The following is a 21,882-nucleotide window of genomic DNA, read 5'->3' on the forward strand; positions in this document are numbered from 1 at the left end:
TAATTCATAGCCAACTTGTTTTGTGAACCAATAGAATTCATTTATTTGTAGATTTGGCGGTATTTTTGTGTTCGCAAATATTCTTTATATTATCTTTCTCGCAACAAGATGTTTTGAGAAATAATGGTGGAAAGGTTAAAATAATTCAGCTGAATATAAAAAAAATATATTACCAACAGGCGATTCGTAAATAGTTATGGAAGTCATATCAGATTCTGGCAGACAAAGATTCGCAGATTGATTGTCTGTAAAAAACAATTTTTTTAATAAAATTAAAGGCGATGGCAAAATAACAAATCGGAACAGCCAGCTCTAGTGTTGAATCGCATTTTTCATAGTTTAAAATCAATCTTACCTGTGTTCGCCACATGCTCTTTTTGATTACCATCCACAGATTTTTGATTGAGCGCCATTTCTACCAAACGTTTACCTCTTCGATTGTTCATATTCAATTTTCACAAGAAAAAGTCACTTTAACACACTCAAAATTAGTTTTAAAACGCAAAACGAACAAGAACACAACCACAACGTAACCTCTGCGTTGTTATGTTTTGACAGTTATGAACACGCTGCGACGCGCTAACTACCATAGACGTTTGAAAATAGGAAAAAAAATGCATAGATCAAGGAGTTATGTGCGTCGCATAACTCCTTCATCCTGTGTTTTTTTTTGTGCAGGATTTCGTTGCAATGGATGACGGCGTTATGTTCCCATAACGCCTTCATCTGTATTTAAAAAATAAAGTTTTTAATGGTTAAATGTATTAAAGTCCCTTAACACTTACATCCGCGGAAAATCATGTTATGGGTGAATTACTATGTAACATGACTCCTTCATTCACTTTGAAAATCGTATTTTAGCATATTTTTGTGCGGTGTCATTATGTTCATGTGAAAGAGCGTTACTTAACACCTTTATTTGTGTAAAAAAGTGGAAATTTGTATTTTTGCGACATAACGCCCTAATCCACTTATGTCTTTAATTATTACCATTTTGTAATTAACTAAATAATATTTTAGTTCTAATTATTGCAACTCAAAAATTGAACTTTGTAACAAGTAAGTTTAAACATACGTGGACTTTTAAAATTGAACTTTGTAACAAGTAAGTTTAAATATACGTGGACTTTTAAAATTGAACTTTGTAACAAGTAAGTTTAAACATACGTGGACTTTTAAAATTGAACTTTGTAACAAGTAAGTTTAAACATACGTGGACTTTTAAAATTGAACTTTGTAACAAGTAAGTTTAAACATACGTGGACTTTTAAAATTGAACTTTGTAACAAGTAAGATTAAACATACGTGGACTTTTAAAATTGAACTTTGTAACAAGTAAGTTTAAACATATGTGGACTTTTAAAATTGAACTTTGTAACAAGTAAGTTTAAACATACGTGGACTTTTAAAATTGAACTTTGTAACAAGTAAGTTTAAACATACGTGGACTTTTAAAATTGAATTTTGTAACAAGTAAGATTAAACATACGTGGACTTTTAAAATTGAACTTTGTAACTAGTAAGTTTAAACATACGTGGACTTTTGAAATTGAACTTTGTAACAAGTAAGATTAAACATACGTGGACTTTTAAAATTGAACTTTGTAACAAGTAAGATTAAACATACGTGGACTTTTAAAATTGAACTTTGTAACAAGTAAGATTAAACATACGTGGACTTTTAAAACTGAACTTTGTAACAAGTAAGTTTAAACATACCTGGACTTTTAAAATTGAACTTTGTAACAAGTAAATTTAAACATACGTGGACTTTTAAAATTGAACTTTGTAACAAGTAAGATTAAACATACGTGGACTTTTAAAATTGAACTTTGTAACAAGTAAGTTTAAACATACGTAGACTTTTAAAATTAAACTTTGTAACAAGTAAGTTTAAACATACGTAGACTTTTAAAATTGAACTTTGTAACAAGTAAGATTAAACATACGTGGACTTTTAAAATTGAACTTTGTAACAAGTAAGTTTAAACATACGTAGACTTTTAAAATTGAACTTTGTAACAAGTAAGTTTAAACATACATGGACTTTTAAAATTGAACTTTGTAACAAGTAAGATTAAACATACGTGGGCTTTTAAAATTGAACTTTGTAACAAGTAAGATTAAACATACGTGGACTTTTAAAATTGAACTTTGTAACTAGTAAGTTTAAACATACGTGGACTTTTAAAATTGAACTTTGTAACAAGTAAGATTAAACATACGTGGACTTTTAAAATTGAACTTTGTAACAAGTAAGTTTAAACATACGTGGACTTTTAAAATTGAACTTTGTGACAAGCAAGTTTATACGTGGACTTTTGAAATTGAACTTTGTAACAAGTAAGATTAAACATACGTGGACTTTTAAAATTGAACTTTGTAACAAGTAAGATTAAACATACGTGGACTTTTAAAATTGAACTTTGTAACTAGTAAGTTTAAACATACGTTGACTTTTAAAATTGAACTTTGTAACAAGTAAGTTTAAACATATGTGGACTTTTAAAATTGAACATTGTAACAAGTAAGATTAAACATACGTGGACTTTTAATTAAGTAATGATATAGGTCATGATATCGAAGTACAGGCCATTTAGCGGAGTTATCTTTCCATTTGTCAGCTGGGAAGTTATAAGGACAACATTCTAAACCTAAATAACATTTGATATAAAAAAAACGATTGACTTAAAATTAAGAAATTATCTATTGTACTTTTAATAAACACTATTTGCATATTGTGTGTATAAAATAATATTGTAAGACATAATATAGTTATTGTCAACATTGATAGTAAAAAATATTAAAATTATATAACAAGTGGAAATAATACCTAGAAGATTTATTTTTTGTATATATCTTTCAGAAGCTTCATTGTCTAAATTTTCTGTGTATTGAAAAGACATTATAGTATCTTTTTTTAAAAAAAAAAACTTTTGAAATAGTTGAAAACACTTGGAAAATAGCTTAAAAACACTACTATTTCTGCTTTGCAGTGATTTACGGTTTGTTTTCTCTAACGTATAATAGTCGCTATAAAAATCTAACTTGTCACGTGACCTCCGACCTGAAAAATAATAAAGTTCTTTTTCTATTTTTAAATATTTTTTTTAAAAATACTTTGTTCAAAAAACTCACTCACGTTCTCACTCACGCCGTCAGGTGGTCAATAACAACAGCTTATTATGTTTTTTGATTCATTGTTTATAATTCCAATAGTTAACATGATAAACAATGTTTTCATTCACATAAGAACTCCTCCGCCGCGTTTATTTATTTGCCTTTGAAGAGAAATTTATTAAAAATAAGGAATATAAAAGTTTGAAGTATTATTTAAATTATTCGAAATCCACGTTTCAGCCAAGCAAACTTTTTTTAAACAATTTTTTGTTTCCTCTAACAAATTATTTAAGAAGTCTTTCAAAATTATTATTAAGGTTTCGAATGTTTACGTGGAGAACTCTAATTTTATTAAAATTTTTGTCGCAAAAAAAAGTACCCCTTCTAATTTGCTTGGATAGTGATATGAGCAATTCATAAGCGTGTAGTGGAAAAAAATAATATCGGGGTTTATATTTTCAATAATATTTATTTCAGAAAAGTTGAAACTTATGGATTCAAAATCACCAGTCCTACCTATGCTTTTTTTTTAGGGACATTTATTTTTAGAAAAATTTCTTTTTTAAACCTAATGTTTGGGTTTGTGAATTCTCTACAAAAAATAATATTTTATAACGGCGTACTTGCCTTCACTACGCAGTCTTTTTACTTTCTCCCATAACTTTTTACGGCTCTCGATAATTTCCTTCGCGAAATCTCCATTAACAAATACATCAGTTTTTAACGGCAAGAATTTTGTTTTTTTCTATATAAAACACTTTTTTCTTACATTTTTACCGGCAAAATATCATATGACAGATTGTAAGCCAACTTATTTTCCAATGAGAGCATCATGAGATCCGAAAGCCGTTCTTGTCCCGTAGTAGCCCTACAATAATTCATTATCAATTTTATTTTACCGAAGGATTGTTCACTCTCTGCAACAGATGAATACATATGGAAAAATAGGCTCCAGACTCAATGAGTTTCCAGGAATACAAAGCGAAGACTCCTTCAAACGATTAATATGCAAAATTTCTTGTATAAATTTGTCTTCTTTGACATCATTAGCGTAGAACAGTGCCAATTCACAAGCTTTTATCGCTTGAGAACCTGGTTCTTGGTCTTTCAACCAGATAAATGAGAACCTTGATGAGTCAAATCTTGACTGAATTTGATGAATAAAATGGTCAACGTTGAAGATGTTTACCTCAAATTGATGCTTGGGGCTCTCATAGCAGAAAGCTGCATTTGCAGGTTCATCGTGATAAGTTTCGTTCTCTTCGTTTGTTTTGCCAAAAATTCAGTTTCAAAGCCTAGAGGACATGCATCAGCTTTCGCTTCAGCCAAAATATTATTCCATAATGAGCGTATGCGATCAAGAAGTTATTTTAATTCAATGCTTATTAGCTGTTGAATTAGAACAACTTTGTTATCTATTGTTAATAAAGTTGACTGGATCAAACGGTTTACTTCATCTACTACTTGTAGAGTTTTATACCAATAGGTCAGATGCACAACAGTTTCAAAGGGTTTAAAAAACTTTATCAAAGGCTTAGCCTAATTTAGCATGTTCTAATTTAGCAGTAAGGTCAAGATCCTCTATAGTACGATTAAGGGCAGTAATAATTTTCCGTGGTCGTTTTGCCATTGGCTTAACAGCAGCAATCCGAGATGACCACGTGGTATAGGAAAGTTTGTGAAGAGAGATTCCAGTCAAATCCTGCAAAATTTTCCACCTAGCCGGAATGCAGCTGAAGAACACTTAGAGAGCTTGGTTATAATGGAATAAAGTCTTCATCTCAGCTCAAGATTCAACTGCATGTACTCCAGCTAAATTAAGGCTATGGGTGCTACAAGGAACATAGGGGGCTAATGGATTTTTTTGTAAAATTAACGCTTTTGCCCCGACGTAAAATCAAGCCATATTTGAGCCGTTGTCGTAATCTTGGCCACGGCATTTCTGCAAATCAAGACCATCTTTTATTAAAACATCACATATTAGTTTTGCAATACTTTTCCACATCTTATTTTTTTCTTTAACACAATGTCTTTAACGCTAAAAAGGCGCTCTTTATCCCAGCTTTTTTTTATTGAAGCTAAAATGAACAAAGCGAAGAATAAAAATGATCTTTTCAGTGTGTAAAACGTCTGGCCTCCCATCGATAATGACTATAAAGTATCTAGCTTCTCTCACTTCCTTTAAAAGGGCACACTATACCAATGAAGCACACTAACGTATGAACTCATTCTGCAATTCTCATTAGAGGTAGTGTGCCTGCATTTAAATTTCCTCATGTTTTTGAAGGAACTTGAATTTTCCCACGTTAGCTACGTTTTCTAGATGGTTTTTTAATGTTTTGTTGTGATTTTAAATCATGTCATGAGCTCCTAGAAAATTGCCACTTTCTTGCTCTCCAAGAGCAGAAGTTTGACCTGTTAATAATACAAGAATCTGTAAAAAGATACACTGTCTATACAATAAATATCAATAGCCAAGTTAAAATATAGTTCTAATAATATAAATAATATAACTCTAAACGCCATGTTTCGTGATGAGAGAAACAATGTCACTTCCAAATTACAGCGCAATATTTCGCGTCACCTCGCTAACTCAGACTCTAAAGTTTCTTTGATTGCCGTATCAATCTCACTATCATCAGTTAGATTAGTCATCAAAATCTTCCAGGTGATGTAATGGCTTTGGTGTACAAGGTTGTTGTGATGTGCTATTATTCGATCATTCAGCTTCCTCCAGTCGTCTTTTATTCCACTATGCCAACAGAGAAGAAGACATTGATCTCTTGCTGATCCAAAACTTTTGCACCCAAATAAAGATCAAGGGAAACATAGTAGTTAAAACTTAGAACTTATTATTGTGTTCCATACCAGATAATCTCTTTTAATTGTGTCTCCATTGGGCAGAGTCATGGAAAGAACAGTTTTGGGAAAGGCTCTGTTTTGTTTTCTAACGCGAAGAACTACATCAGGTAGAGGAGAAGCAACTCCATCAAGTGCAGAACTTGAAGAAATGGCTAAATAATTGACTTTACATTTTTTTTGTTTCAAGAATCCAGAAACAGTTAATGTAATATATATATGAATATAATTTTTGCTTTTTTTATTTGCAAACAACATTATAACATTTAGTAACCTCTAATAATGATTTTTATATTTATTTTTTGATTATTTTTCTAAAATAAATAATCTATTCAGGTTGCCTTATATTTCTAGTAATTTTATTTATTGTTGTTAAAAAAATCATTTAGAAAAAATTGTTTCAACAATTAAAAAGTAGGTTAAAAAATGTCAAACAATTTAAAAGAATATAGGATGATCTTTCAAAACAAGGAAAAGCTAGTAAAATCACCAAATCATTCAGTTGCAATGAATTCGCACCTTTTCAAGCTTATTTATAATTTAGTGCCTTTTTTAATACATGCTAACAGTTTAAGATACCGATAGCAAAAAGTAGTAACGTTTTAATTACAATATATAAAACAATATAGTATAAATAATATATGATATAAAAATATATTGATAAAATACATAAAAAAATCTGATTATACTATTTTTTTATATTTAAAAAAATTTTCAATGATTTAAGTAAACACAGACCCTGTATAACAAATTACGGATTTAAAAGTTTTTCTTTTTAAATTCTTTTTGAAAACGTTTTGCAAGTCTTCCAAAATAATTTAAAAAGAAAAACTTTGTACACCCTTTGCATGGGCCAAGAGGTTCTTTTAATGAATAGACAAAATATTTTAAACTCTTAAAATATATCGTCTTCATTAAAAAGATCTTTTTTTAATAACTCTTGTATCATAAGGGAGAGTTGATTGTTTTTAGGTGATGTTTTATATGAAAATATGACGTGAATGGAGCGCATAAATATAATCTAAAATAAAAATTCAAAAAATATTGGTCTACTATACAAAGCTAACCAGTTTTTAGATCAAACCTGTTTAAAGTATAATTATTTTTCTTTTATTCGATGCTACCTTAGTTATGTAAACGTTGCCTAATGTAGCACTAACGTTACTAAAATAAATATGTTGTTAAGTAATCAAAGCTATATCCGATCCGTTTTTCAGTAAACAAATTCGTTCAAATTAAAACCTACTATTCTGTAACTAAGTTTTTAATTGCAAATAGAGGTCCTAAACTATGGAATACGTTTTTGTATAATGAGCTAAAAACTATTTCTTTTTTTAAACAATTCGGAAGCAGTCGCGTAGCTAAAAGTTTCGTGCTCATAGGCGAGATCCCTTGAGGAGCCCCCTTAAGGTAAATTTATTTTATAAAAAAAGTAAATTCAGTAAATATATTATAAATTCAGTAGTTTATTATTATTACAGAAAAGAACACAGAATGAAAAATATTTACAAAGTACATAATATTAAAACCTTTTTTTCTAGCTTTTGCATTTGCAAAGATATTCACAACTTCTTTAACATCCATTGTTGATGCTCTTTTATGCTTTATGGCTAGTAATGCAAAATGATGTAGTCTGCTTTGAGTGGTTGCATTTCTTTTGTAATCTTTAATTATTTTTAATTTATTAAAACTTTTCTCCACACTTGCAACCGTTACGGGTAATGTGAAAACTGTCATGTTCATTTCGGAAAAATCACTTTCCAATACACTATATTTGGTTGTCGTTATTTCAGCAAGCTGTTTAATTGTCATTGTGTGTTTAAATCTAATTTTAATAATGTGGTAAATTGGACAAATTGATTAGCTAGGTTGGATGTAAATACTTTTGGATATTTGCTGCAAAGTGTATCACAAGCTTTTACCATATTTTTTTGCGACATTGTTAATATATTCTTAGGTTCAAGTAATGCAAAATAATGGTTGATAGTTCTCATCCGGTGAAACGTTTATCAATTTGGACAATTATTTTGTCAAGTGTATAATAAAAAACATTTACCTTGAATAACTCTTCACTATTACTAAAACGATAATCTGATGATAATTCATCAAAATGACGTTTAACAAATCTTCGTTTACACGTAAAACGCGGATCAACTTTCCACAAGTTTGCTAGCACTTTAGCTTCCATTTTAAATTCGTCATATGAGTCTCGAAAAATTTTTAGTTTAATTTTTAAATTTTCTAATGCAGAAACTGCCGTACTTAAATCCACATCTTTTTTTTGTAAAATTGTAGATACATAATTGATTTCAGTCATGGTTTTGAATAAAAATACAGTAATAAATACAAACTCAAAATTTTCGATTTGTTTTTTAATATTGGCTGCTTTATTTCTTTCATCCGCCTTATTTGATTGCAGTATTATTTTTGTAACTGCTTTTAAAATTTCAACGAAGCGAACTTTAATAGCTGCTATAGATTGTATTCTCCCTGACCAATGCGTAGGGTTAAGTTTTTTAAAGTTTTTCCGATTCCCCAGAAAACAGACAGCAGATCCCACAGATTGATACTGTTTCCAAAGAAAGAATATATATTTTGAAGTGTGGTATAAAATGACATTACATCATGGCAGCCAGATACGCTATCATTAACAACTAAATTCAAGTTGTGACTGTTACAGTGGATATATTCAGCATTTGGTTGCATTTGTTTAATTTTAGACTGTAGTCCATTGTAAATTCCACTCATAACACTGGCACCATCATAACCTTGACCATAGCACTTTTCAATTGGAATATTTAATTCACTAAGTATACGTAGAACCTCATCAGAAATTCCTTTGGCTGAATGATCTGTTAATTCAAAAAATCCTAAGAAGGTTTCAATAATATTAAAATGTGTCGCTTTTTCGTTTTCACTGCGATCTATGTGTACATGTCTTATAACAATGCTTAATTGATCTTTCTTAGTGATATCTTGTGTCGTATCTAACATTAAAGAATAAAATGGCGATGTATTGATTTTCGTAGTTAGTTCTTCCAATAATCTTACTCCCAAAATTGTTATTAATTTATTTTGTATATCTGGACTAAGATACGTAATGGATCCGGAAGGCATTGAAATAATTTGTTTCATCACATCATTATAATGAGCAAGTAGATCTACTAGCGACAAAAAATTTCCGTTAGAATCTCCTGTAAATCCTTCTCGATGGCCGCGAAAGGCTAAAGAATTTTTGGTGAGCATAAGCGTTATACGAATTAAACGCTCTAATGCCATTTTTCAAAAGGATGCTTTATAACGTAACTTTTCCTCCTGAGTTTCATCAATTGTCTGATGAGTTTTCCATAGTTCATATACTGCACAAGCATTAACATGAGCTTGTGAAGAGGTATGATAACTTATACGTGTAGATAAATTTTTCCAATTTTTCAGATCAGTTTTCCATTGGCTATTTTGATTTGAAAATAACCAGCATGGCTCTCAGTAGACAGCATCTAAAAGTATGGAATAACATAGCCAAATACGTGGAACTGGACCATATTTTGATGTGTAGTAATAATAAGTTTCACTAAAACTCCTGTTCTGTTGATTATAATCTTTGGGAAATGGTCCTTTTGGCCGATACCGTGAAATACGTACTAATCAACGTTTTTCGTCATCAGATATAAATTGATTTAAATATTTACCCAAATCATTAGTTAGTGCCATAGGGTGAATATTAGTTTCTACTGCTGTTTCTTTATTTGCTTTTTCAATTTAAATTACATTTTCAGTAGCAGTATCATTAGTTTGCAATTCTTCAGTTTTCGGAAATTCATTTATATCTGGAGAATCTATACTATCAGATTGGTGAATATCATTTTTACTTTTTTTAAAAAATATATCGAGCTTGAGCAATTTCTGCAATTCTTTTTCTTTTCCTTTCTAATTTTACGCTTTTCAGCGCCACTTTTAACTTTAGATCTAGATTCCGCCATGACAAAAAAGGGTCTTACACTTATAAATTCTAAAAACTAGTGAAACAAATATATATAAAAGTTTTATTATTTTTTTGAATTAATTTTTTACCCCTAAAAAAAAAAAAAGTTTATAAATGTCAGAAATACATACTGCTGAGACAATCCAATAAATTAATTGAGTTCAAACAATGTTCTTGACGTTAACACAGAGGTATATGTTGACATAATGATCCATCTTAAAGACCTCTAAATGTTATATATATTAAACCCGTTTTTTAAAACGGGCTAGCACACTAGTAATATATTAAAAATGAAATAATGCAATAGTGCTTGCTTACCTTCGGTAATAAGAAAAAAGTATATATGTATATTAATATACATATGGCTAAATAAACAACGTAGAAGTTCACAAATGTAAAAAACGATGATTTAATTAAACACAAATCTATACTCTATAAAGATTCTCATTGAACTACAATAGTTTATAAATATTTTAGCGCAACTTATTACAAACGTTACTTAGATAACAAAAATTCAAATGTAAAAAAAAAACTTGCCAGCTTTACTGCAAATTTCAACATCTCAATTTCGATTTATGAATTTTGAGTAATGTCGACGTTTGGGCCCTTTTTTCGACGGGCCCTTTTTTCGACGGGCCCTTAGACTGTGCCTACTCTTGCTATAGGGTAGCTACGCGCCTGTTTGAAAGTAAACTTAAGCAAAAACCTGTTGCAAATGACAATGAACTATATTTTTTCTAAAGCTTTTAGGAGTTATCACGTTTGTTTTATTCTATTTGTTTGTTTATTTATCCTTTTTTTTTTTCAACTTTTTAAAAATGCTGAGACAAGTTAAGATAAATAATATTAAAAGTCTTTTATACTTTTTTTTATTTATATATATTTGGATATATTACACGGTAATGTGGCGTAATATATGACTTGTAATTTATCAAAATTACGTTGTTTTTGAATTTTTACTACTGAAATTTTTAATTTAATGGGCTTGGGGATAAGACTATATTTATCTTCTTCTTTCCCCAGCCATGCATTTATATATTTGTATTGCTTATCTTTTATAACATTTTTTTGCTTTTTTCGATAAAATACATAATAAATAAATAACTCTTATCTTTATTTAAGACTATTTTTGCGGGATGTTTATAATGTCGATAGAGTGCCACTAGGTTATACGTATAGTAAGATTGTATGAAAAAGAAGTAAAGATGCTTGAAATTTTTTTGCAATAACATTTGCCTAGCTTTGTAAAGCATACAAATGTTGTTGCTTATTTTAGTATTTCAAAGGCTTTTATGGGCTTTCCGTGAAATATTTTCATTGATAAGTATCCCTAAAAATTTTGTTGCATTGATTTTTTCAACTATTTTATTTTCTATTCTTAACAATTATAATATGATTGGTATTTATTTTCTTTGATTGGAATGGAACAGAAAGTAGTTGGCTTTTTCTGTGTTCAATGATATTTTTTTCAACTTAAACTAAGCATTCATGTTTTTAAGTTCAATATTTTTACAATGTTCTACAAGAAATAGATGAGTAAAATAAATTAGTATCATCTGCAAACAAAAGCATCGAGTTTGTTTGAGACTTTTGGAAGATCATAGATATATAAAAAAAGTTGTAGAGTTGTAATAGAATGGAATAGAAAAGCAAATTTGAATGGATACTTTCATATCTTAATATCACATTGCTGTCTATTTATAAAAAAGCTCTCAAACCAGTGAAAAGCAACGTTTGTAATTTATATTTTTCTATTTTTTTAAGCAGTATAGCCATGGCGGATTGAGGTTTAGCGTCGTGGTGGAAGGGTGGGTGAGGGGAGAAGGATAAGAGGAATGAGAAAGGCGATAAGAGTCGGAGTCGGGGTGCTACATTAGCCCTAGAAACATTTTTTTCGAGAATCGCACTGGTGATAAATATATTTTACCGTTGCTTTTATGTACCTTTTTATCATAACTATTAAGTACGTCTAAGACACTAAACAATCTAATATTTCAGTTTTCTAAGTTTTTTTTGCTTAACAGTTATTGTTTAAAAGAAGAAAAAAAACTAATATATGGTTTGGTTATTTAAAAAAATACTTACACTATACATTCTATTCAAATTAATGTCAATCCAAAAAGACATTGTTTTGTGACTGTTGTTTACAGATAATTTTTGATCTTAAATCTACTGAAACTTCTAAAGTTTAACTATACTCTAATCTGCCACTGGTGTCCGTAATAAATTTTCCTTACTTATTATTCTGTTTTAATTTTTATCATAAGCAGGTGTAAAAGGAAGAGTCAAGTTGATAATGTAGCACATAGACTAGTTAGAAAAACATGATTTCTATCTATTTCTGTAATGGGCAATGTTTGCAAACTAACTTTAATATAAAAGTATTTTTTTTCGCTTTATCTCTAAATAAAAATGCTTTTATCTCTAAATACATAAACGCTTTTATCTCTAAATAAATAAACGCTTTTATCTCTAAATAAATAAACGCTTTTATCTCTAAATAAAAAAAATATAAAATATATATCTTTCTTTAATAAATATTTATATTAGACGGAATAATAAAAAAAAAAAAATGTTTAAATATTGCTGATGATTTGGGATCACTTTTCTGTTTTTCGTGATTTGTACGAAAAACCTGTCCAGAACCAACAAAGATTGCCTTATGACTTATCTTTATTCTAGACTGGTAACATTTGGTACACTTATCCATGAAAGTCTATTCTATCCGAATCTTTGTCATCTATGTGCTATTTTAAAAAAAGGGTCTGTTTTTAATGCATTTGTAGTATCAGAAAAAAAATTTTAAATGCAAAACGTATTATTTTTGATGGATGACCTAGCGTTATATGCGTTATGTCCCAAATTATCTAATCTAAGTAACTTAAATTAAACATCTTTTTCGGAGAGACAAGTAATGAATTAAGAAATAAACAAAATTTGTTTCTTAATTCAGAGCGGAAATTCAAACATTCCTGTCTATAATGTAATTTAAATAAAATGATAAAGTTAAAATAAAGAGATTTATGCACAAACTAATACATATATAAATGTTTGTAACACATATATAGAATAAGGCACCAACAAATATAGTATTGCTTATAAATTGTGATTTTAAAAAAAAAATTACTTCGTTGTCTGAGCTATCTGCATGATGTACAATATCATTTATATTCCCAGTCAAACCTACCTGCTGATAATGTAGTTATTTAAATAAAATGATAAAGTTAAAATAAAATTTATGCACATATATAAATGTTACGTGTATGTTGGTAACATTTATATAGAATATGGCAGCAACCTGGGGCGTGTCTAGGGGTATATATATATATATATATATATATATATATATATATATATATATATATATATATATATATATATATATATATATATATATGTATATGCATAATTTGGGTATGTCCAGCGACGTAGCAGACATCCCCTAGACACGGGGTATTTTTTTTTTTCACAACTTCAATATTTTGTTGAATAAATATGATGCGTCGGGGTAGATAAAAGCAAACAGAGCAAATAATTATAGCAAACTAAAGCAATAATTAAGCAAACTATACAAGGTTAATTGTTCGAACGGATGGTAAGAAGTTGTTAATCCGGGATAATAGTTAGATTTACGGTTTAGTATTTTATAATAGTGCTTGTCAAATCGAGAATGGTCGAAAGTTTATTAAAAAAAACGATTTACATAATTAAACGGAGGTTGTTTTAATTTTTGACTTAAACAAATTAATAAGAAACATGAATAGACATACCTTTTTTTATTAAGTTATAAAGTACTTCATTTTTTAAATATTTTCTTTTATTAATTTAAAGAAAATAAAAGCAATTATTTCTTAGAGAACAAATTCCGGGCTTCCCTTTTCAATCACATCCTGAGTAAAGTTTTAGTCAAACTCTATTGATATTTATCATCAGAGGGAGAAGACTATAATTAACAACAACATATATTAAAATATATCAATGGACATCCCCAATTATTTTATACAAGGCTGTGTATCTTTTTAAAAAAATGCATCAAAGATGCATTATTTCTTGCATTTTGAACAATATAAAAAGAAAGAAAGAGTTTTAAACATTAAAAATTAAATTCAGACTTCCCCTAGTACAAACACCCTGTTTGGTATGTACTTATTAAATATTTCTTAAACATAAAATTTAGACAGTTTAATTATTTGCTTAAAATGTCGACTAATTCTCAAGTTCAAATAGCTCTCCAAACAAAATGCATATCGGAGTTAGTCCATTGGAAAGAAAGATTGGAAAAAAATATTACTTGTTTTAAAGACAAACTTCCAACTATGAATGTTGTAGAAAATATTAGAGATTTAGACACCTTTTTACCAAAGACTTTTGCAGAAAAATATTGTGGCTATTTCATTTGTTTAAGGTAGAAATATTTATTTCGTTTCAGTGATTTTTTTTATTGTAAAGCTTTCTTTTATTATTTTTAAGCTTTCTTCTTATTATTGTTGAGCTTTTTTTATTAAACATTTATAAATTTATCTTTATACTAAATCCAATGTAACAATAACAATAATGAACTAGTTTTCTTATAAAAATATTTCTTATTGAAAACATTGCAATTGAAAAATATAATTGTATAACTATGTTTTTATGTTCATATCAGGTCTCAATCAACTGGAAACTGTCTGTACAGTTCTATCTCATTAGTCATCACTGGGAATAAATCTGTAGTAAATGATTTAAGATTATTGACATTAATCAAGTTTTTGTTAAATGCAAACCTACTCAAACCATCCAAATTTTCAATCTGTTTTTTGTAACAATAGAAATGTTTTTTCTTGTTTAAAAAACTTTCTGCCGTTGTCTGTATCAAATAATTCTTTAGATACAAGAAAGGAAGGCAAAAAGCTAGTACAAGAAGAAGCTGTTCATAATTGTAATGATAAAAACTGGTCCTCTATCCTTTGTGTTCTTGGATTATAAAGCATATGTGGAAAAAAACTAGAATGTCTTTACCCAGATAATGGCTTTACTAAGTACAAACTATTATTTAGCCAAATTATTTATCCCTGTATGACCTCTTTTAAAAATTACGAGTCTTTATATCTTCTTTTTTGTTGCAAAAGTTTTTAAAATGATTTTTCTGTCCCTTTTCAACACAATCATTATGTTCCATTAGTACTAAAAAACAATTTGAAAGATAAAGCTTCCAATAAAAGTAGCAGGATGTTACAGACTAAAATTACTTTTCATAGCAAATCCAAAGATCATGATGACTTTATGGAATCTAATTTAAAAAATAAATCTTTGCATCTTTGCAACCAATTACCAATACCTAGTTTTAGTAAAGTAACTCAATGTATACCATTTTCTATCCCTTCCTATGACTATGATATTGGTTATTTGGTTTCTAATTATGCTAGTTATTCCAGTGTTGCTAATACTTTAAGTAATTCTGAAGTACAACATTTAGTTTAATCTGTGTTTGTACCTTGTAAAACATTTACTTTTCCTATAAATTCAAATAGACTTAGCTTTCAACTTGCATGGATAGATAAATTTTCATGGCTTACTTATTTAAAGATATTTGATGGCGCTTTCTGTTTGCCATTTGTACTTTTTGGTCACAGTTTTCCTTCAGAATGTACTAAACAGCCTTTCTACTATAGTAGAAAGGCTGTTCAGTAAGCCATTCAACTACTGGAACGATACTTCCGCTCACTTTAAGAAACATGTATTTGGAAAAAATAATAATAATCTAAAATGCAGGAACAAAAGATTACATGTTAAAACTGCTGAAGTTTTGTTTTCTAATTGATATAACCTCTTGTAAAATAATTTAATCACAGATTTCTGAAAATCGTAGATTGTTGCTACCAACTATTGAAACAATTATTCTATGTGGGCGCCTTGGTCTTCCTTTAAAAGGTCATCGAGATAATTCAAAATTTCATCCTAGTAGAAGCGAATCTCCTAGTCCTACTGCAAGAAATTTCATCGAACTGCTTCATTTTCGTGTCAAAGCTGGTGATAAAGTTCGTGAAGATCATTTAAATGTTATCAAAAAATGCATCTTATATATCAAATACATTTCAAAATGAGCTGATAAATTGTTGCGGAGGAGTAGTTACCAACAAAATAATAGAAGAGATCAAAAAGTCTCAATATTTTTCTATTACTGCTGATAAAGCTTCAGACAGTTCAAATAAAGAGCTACTTTCTTTGGTTATTAGATTTGTTGATTCTAATTTAGACATAAAGGAAGAATTTGTTAAATTTATACATTGTTCAAATGGTGTTACTGGCGAAGGTTTATTTAGTGTTTTACTAAAAAGTATGTCTGTTCTTTCCTTGGATATTATAAATTGTAGAGGACAATCTTATGATGGTGCTGGAGCAATGGCTGTACATATTAAAGGGTTGTCTGCTCGTATTTTAAACTTGAATGAAAAAGCTATTTTTACTCATTGTTGAAGCCACAGACTTAATTTAGCCATTTGTGCATCATGCAATGTGCAGTCTATCAGGGATCTTTTAACTCATGTAAAAGATGTATTATACTTTTTAATCTTTCTTCAACCAGGCAACAAAAATTAGAAGTGCATATTGATAAAATTACTCCATTAGCTTCCAAAAAAAAGTTAAAAGATGTTTGTAGAACACGTTGGTTTGATAAAGTACATGGCATGGATACTTTTCAAGAACTTTTTATACCTGTGGTCTCCTGTCTTAAAGATATGTCCATAAATATCAATAAAACATTGTATTACTTATAAATATTGCTTTTATATGCTTATATTTAACTGTGAAGTAAAATCTTGTGCACTAAATAACTTTCCGTTCTGACATTTTTAAAGCATTGCCATAGTTTTCCTTCTCCAACTAAGTTGTTCTTGGAACATCGTTACAAGTTGAATCTCAAAGATTCCTCTTATATCTTTTCTGATTAATTCAAACTCAGTTCACCATTTTATTTAGACAACTTTTGAACTATTTAAAATAAAATTAAATGCTTATTAAAGGTCACAATGTTATAAATGATATAAACGATGAACAACATTTTTTATATCGCCAGTCAAACCTCTGAGCTTATAATGTAGTCATTTAAGTAAAATAATAAAGAAAAAATAAAAGTGTTAATACGCAAACTATTAATTCATTTACATGTTCTAACAAATCTGCTATTTAATAGTAAAGAAAAAACATAATAAGTATTCCAAAACAGACCATTCAAGTCGCTAATTAAATCCCGACTTGAATGGTCGCCTCAACTAAAGGACAAAAACAACTTAAGAAAACTAAAATTAAATAAAACATTTTACATAAAATTAATTTTTTTAATATTTAATAAACATTTACTAGACAATAAAGTGTTTTAACTTCAGACATTTTTATGCAAACTAAAGTCATTATAAAAAAATTAAAAAAGATAGTACTAGTTATCTTTTGTTCATTAGTTATCCGATACACTGCTTATCTAAGCTTATCCGATACACTGCTTATCTAAGCTTATTCGATACACTGCTTATCTACGAGTTATGCTGGTGCTCTTTCATCGTCTAACTTAACTTCTGGATTGAAGCCTAAACTTGGCATTTTTAATTCTAAGCAGGTGGATGAAAACAGCTATGTGCTATGCTGCAGATACGGAGATCTTAATGTCAGCTTTAATGACTTTTTGGCTGCCTTATCTGAAAAAGATTTACTTTATGCCCATAAGTATTTTGAGTTTGCTATTCATAATTGCACATTAATTCCTTTATTTTTAAAAACTGAGATTGTGGTGAAAGGTATCGTGTTGAAAATTGAACAAAAATACGTTAAAAAGATTCACGTGTTGGTTTAAAATATACCCATTGGTTTTCTTCAAAATGGATGCAAGGAAGCCATCAACAAACTTTGAAACCATTTAGCTATAGGGCGTGGACAATATGAATCCTTCTACTGCCAAAGCTTGACAGTTCATGGAGAAGAAATTTTCACAGGTAATGTTGTAATTATCATCAAAAACTGGACAAATCCCTGCATCAACCCATTACCACGTTACGAAAATGTCGATGGTCTCACGCTTAGATACAAGCACAATAGTCAACCTGAAAATAAAACAAGTGCTTCAGAAAAACCTATTGTTGCTGAAGTAATTCTAAATAAAAAAATCAGAGGTTTTGAAAAGTGCAGAAGAAACAGAAGAGATTTTATCCGTTAAAGACTCACTTGAACAACCAAAGCAAAAAAACCCAGAGTTATTAGAATTAAATAAAGAGGAAGAAAAAAGTAAAAACGAAGGAGTAACTCAGATTGTTTGCGACTTAAGAGAAACGACAAAATCAAACAGAAAGAGTTAAAACGAATTGGGAGAAGGTCTTCAATCTTCAATCTTCAATCTTCAAAACAAGGTAATCTATCGGAAGAAATTAACGGCTTTGAAATGGAAAGACAATATCAGTCAGGAGAACAAAACGAAGAGCTTAATTTTGACTATGAATAGTACAATATTTTAAAACGTGCGGAAACGAAATCGTAAGGGTTTTCCTTTTTATATATTTATAATTTTTTCTCTTTCTAAAAATTTTCTTCCTTTTTTTATCTGTTCTCAAATCTGCTAAATTTTTCGATTCTTAGACCTTCTTTTCTTAAAATGTATGTTCTATTTGTAAAAAGGCGCGTGGTTAGCAGACTTTAACATCCCTCAGAATTAGGCCGTTTTATTCGGTAACCGTATTATTGTTTATTTTTATATATTGTCGCAAAACTTTAGCGGACTCTACGTCCCTTAGTCTTATGGATGTTAGATTTTTTATTTATTTAATTTAAGTTACAAGTACTAATAACATTTTTTAAATAAAGCGAGTATCATCACTTTTTTCATTTTTATTTTATATTGAATTTAATATTTCTAATAACATTTTTATTTTATATTGAATTTAATATTTCTCATAGTCAATCTATTAACTCTATTTAACTATTACAAGTTTATATTAAATAAATTTATTATATAATATATATAAAATTATTTGGGTATTTATAGGAGAAAACTTTTTTTTTTTTTGTGGTACACAAACAATGTTTTTCTCCAATAAATCACACAATAATTTTATATTAGTGGTACCCATGTTGCTTCTGGATTTAAATAATATTAGAAATCCAGAAGCAATAAGGACCTTATCCTCTCAGTTTATTCAGTAATGGAAGGGTTTTTTTTGTTTAATATCATTGTAGCTGATGTGAAGATCATAAATAAATGTATTTCAATCAAAGCATTGTATTTCAATGAAATGTATTGGTCAATCCAAGTCACAACTGAAAAGGTTTTATGTAATACAGTTGCAATGTGTACAAATTATTTGTCACAAACCTAGCATCACTCTTTCTGCTTCCCTTTTAAAAATTAAACTCAATACCTTACGAAAGAGAAAAAATGTTTATGCAACAAAAATTGTCAAATCTGCGTTATCAGGAATATACCATCGATCTATATCATGTTTACAAAAAATAAAGATTCAAAGCTTATAGTTAAAAAAGCAATAAACTGTAAAGGAAGCTTAAAACTCCAAATTTTCCTGTTGCACATAAGGTAATTTTTAATTTTGTCAATGAAATGTTAATTTTGAACAAATGCAAAAAGTTGCTACACTTTTAGAGTTCAAGTGAAAAAAAGTGTTCAGACATTATTAAATGTATGTAATGTACTTTTATTAACTCATAGTTCTGCTATAATTTAAAAAAATAATTTTTAATACAGCTGTATGTATTTTCAAGTTTTTTATTACTTCATTATTTATTCATTGTTTTTGTGTTTCTCTTTGATAAATTCAATTTATGAAATAAATAATTACTTAGTTAACACTTAAACTATTAACTTTCTTATTTTAATATTTGTAATATTTTTATTTATTTTTTATTTTAATATTTGTGCTTTTTTTTTTATTTGATTGCGAAGAATATTTTTATTTTATCTGATGTTGTTAACTGATAATTCATGATTTTATTTGTTTTGGTGATTTTTTTTGTAATTATCATAACAGGACAGTTTTTATTCTTATTAATGCATACATTCTGCATGAATTGACTTTAATCTATTATAATTTGACTAATCTTGAATAACGACAGTTAAAGATTATTGGCACGTGTTTGTTGTGATCATGTTGATTGGAATGTATTATCATTTTCAATTGCAGCAAAGAGGTAATTTTTTTTACCTCTTTGCTGCAATTGTGATAATGTTGATTGCCAAGAGGAACACCTTTTGGCAAAAGATTGCAATATGAATGGGATAAAATATTAACAAATGAAGCTTGGAGGGGGGATATCTATGTCCATGTTTCTCAGGTCTTAAACAAATTGCTGGCACTTGAACTGCAGCAAAATATCAACAAGACTGGAAGTCGTGGCAAACATAAGTTTTAGCATAGAAAAACTGCTCAAAAATGTTAAATTCAGATCTACTCTTATTAGATCTAAGTTTAATTCAGATCTACTCTGAACATTTTTGTATAAATAGGAGTCGGTCTAACTATCTGCTCATACTCATAGTGCTTGATTTAACAACAATAACAAAAATTTTGATTTTAAGGCGAAAACAATAAGTAACAAATAAAATTCTATAAAATATTGAAAATATATATAGATGTTAACATTTTTTTTTACTCAATGTAACAGTTACTTGTTTAATCTTTGCTTCCAACAAGGCTACAAGCAACCAATACTAGAAGGGAATTTACTGGAAGATCCAAAATAATGTTTATGATGAAAGATAACGACTCACAGTTGACTTGATTAAGAGATTGCAGGAAAACAAGATGGAGAGAGAGAATTCCAAAGAACATATGTTCAAGTAAAAAAGCTAGACAAATTAGAAGAAACTAGAATTTTTGGAGCACTTAGGAACAGTCACAGTTAAAGGATAAGACTTAATTGAATGATGAGTAACAAAAGAATAAATATAAGTAGATTGCAGAAGAGACGCTAGCTCTTTAGAGCAGCGCTTATAGTATATTTAGAAAAAAGAAAGAGAAGCTACATTACAATAATGTGATAATGGTTGAAGGCTGGCTGCAACCTTTACTTGTTTACTTACATTATAAGTTATTAATATGCAGATATTTATATTGTCTATATGATTCTATAAAACAATCTCTTATATGTGTGAACTCATCTAATAACTATAGTGTTTAAACATAATTATAGATTTAAATAAATTAATGTAAATAGATTATTTTATTATATTTATAGTGTCAACTTTTTCACGGATCAACGATGTGACAAAAGAAATTAAATCGAAATTGGCTCTATGTTTTTAACAAAGCAAGAGATCGCTATAGTGGTCACATGTGGTGAGGTATGTAAATAACTGATGTTTCAAACGATGAAGAGAAAAATAACTATAGTTAGAAGGGGATTGAAGAGGATGATGAAAACGATCCTTAACAAAAAATCAGAAGATTTTTTTCAATAAATATTAATATCATGTTTTAAATAAATATTTATATGAATACTTTATATGAATAAGTATAAATTTTTTTTATAACTATATTTATATGAATAAGTATAAATTTTTATTTATATGAATATATAAACTATATTTATATGAATAAGTATAAATAAGTATAAACTTTTATAACTTTATTTATATGAATAAGTATAAATTTTAATAAATAGTAATATAAATTATTTAAATGATGTTTTTAAAATGTTATTAATAAAAAAAATTATCAAAAAGAGCCACGCTATACTACTCATCTTTTGATTAGTAGCGTGTGGACCATCCCTTAATGAACCCTTACATTTGGTGCAGACATTTTTATCAGGTTCCCTAAAGTATTTTTAAGGCTTATGGTGGTGCCGAATATAACATTTGCTATTTGATTGACAACGCGTGATGTTTGTTTGACTTATTTGGGTTTCAATGTTTTAATGATATATTATTTTTTAAATAAGCC

At 28.6% G+C, this 21,882-nt stretch overlaps 1 long non-coding RNA gene across 1 annotated transcript; it reads left to right on the forward strand.

Annotated features, from left to right (window-relative positions):
- Window positions 1-19,020: 19,020 nt before the first annotated feature.
- LOC136086636 (uncharacterized) lies at window positions 19,021-21,435 on the forward strand. The gene is made up of 2 exons (XR_010641483.1): window positions 19,021-19,517; window positions 21,176-21,435. It is a non-coding gene; the product is annotated as an uncharacterized LOC136086636 (long non-coding RNA).
- Window positions 21,436-21,882: the final 447 nt, after the last annotated feature.

The sequence above is a fragment of the Hydra vulgaris genome, chromosome 10 (genome assembly GCF_038396675.1).
Source record: "Hydra vulgaris chromosome 10, alternate assembly HydraT2T_AEP".
NCBI classification, from domain to species: Eukaryota; Metazoa; Cnidaria; class Hydrozoa; order Anthoathecata; family Hydridae; genus Hydra; species Hydra vulgaris.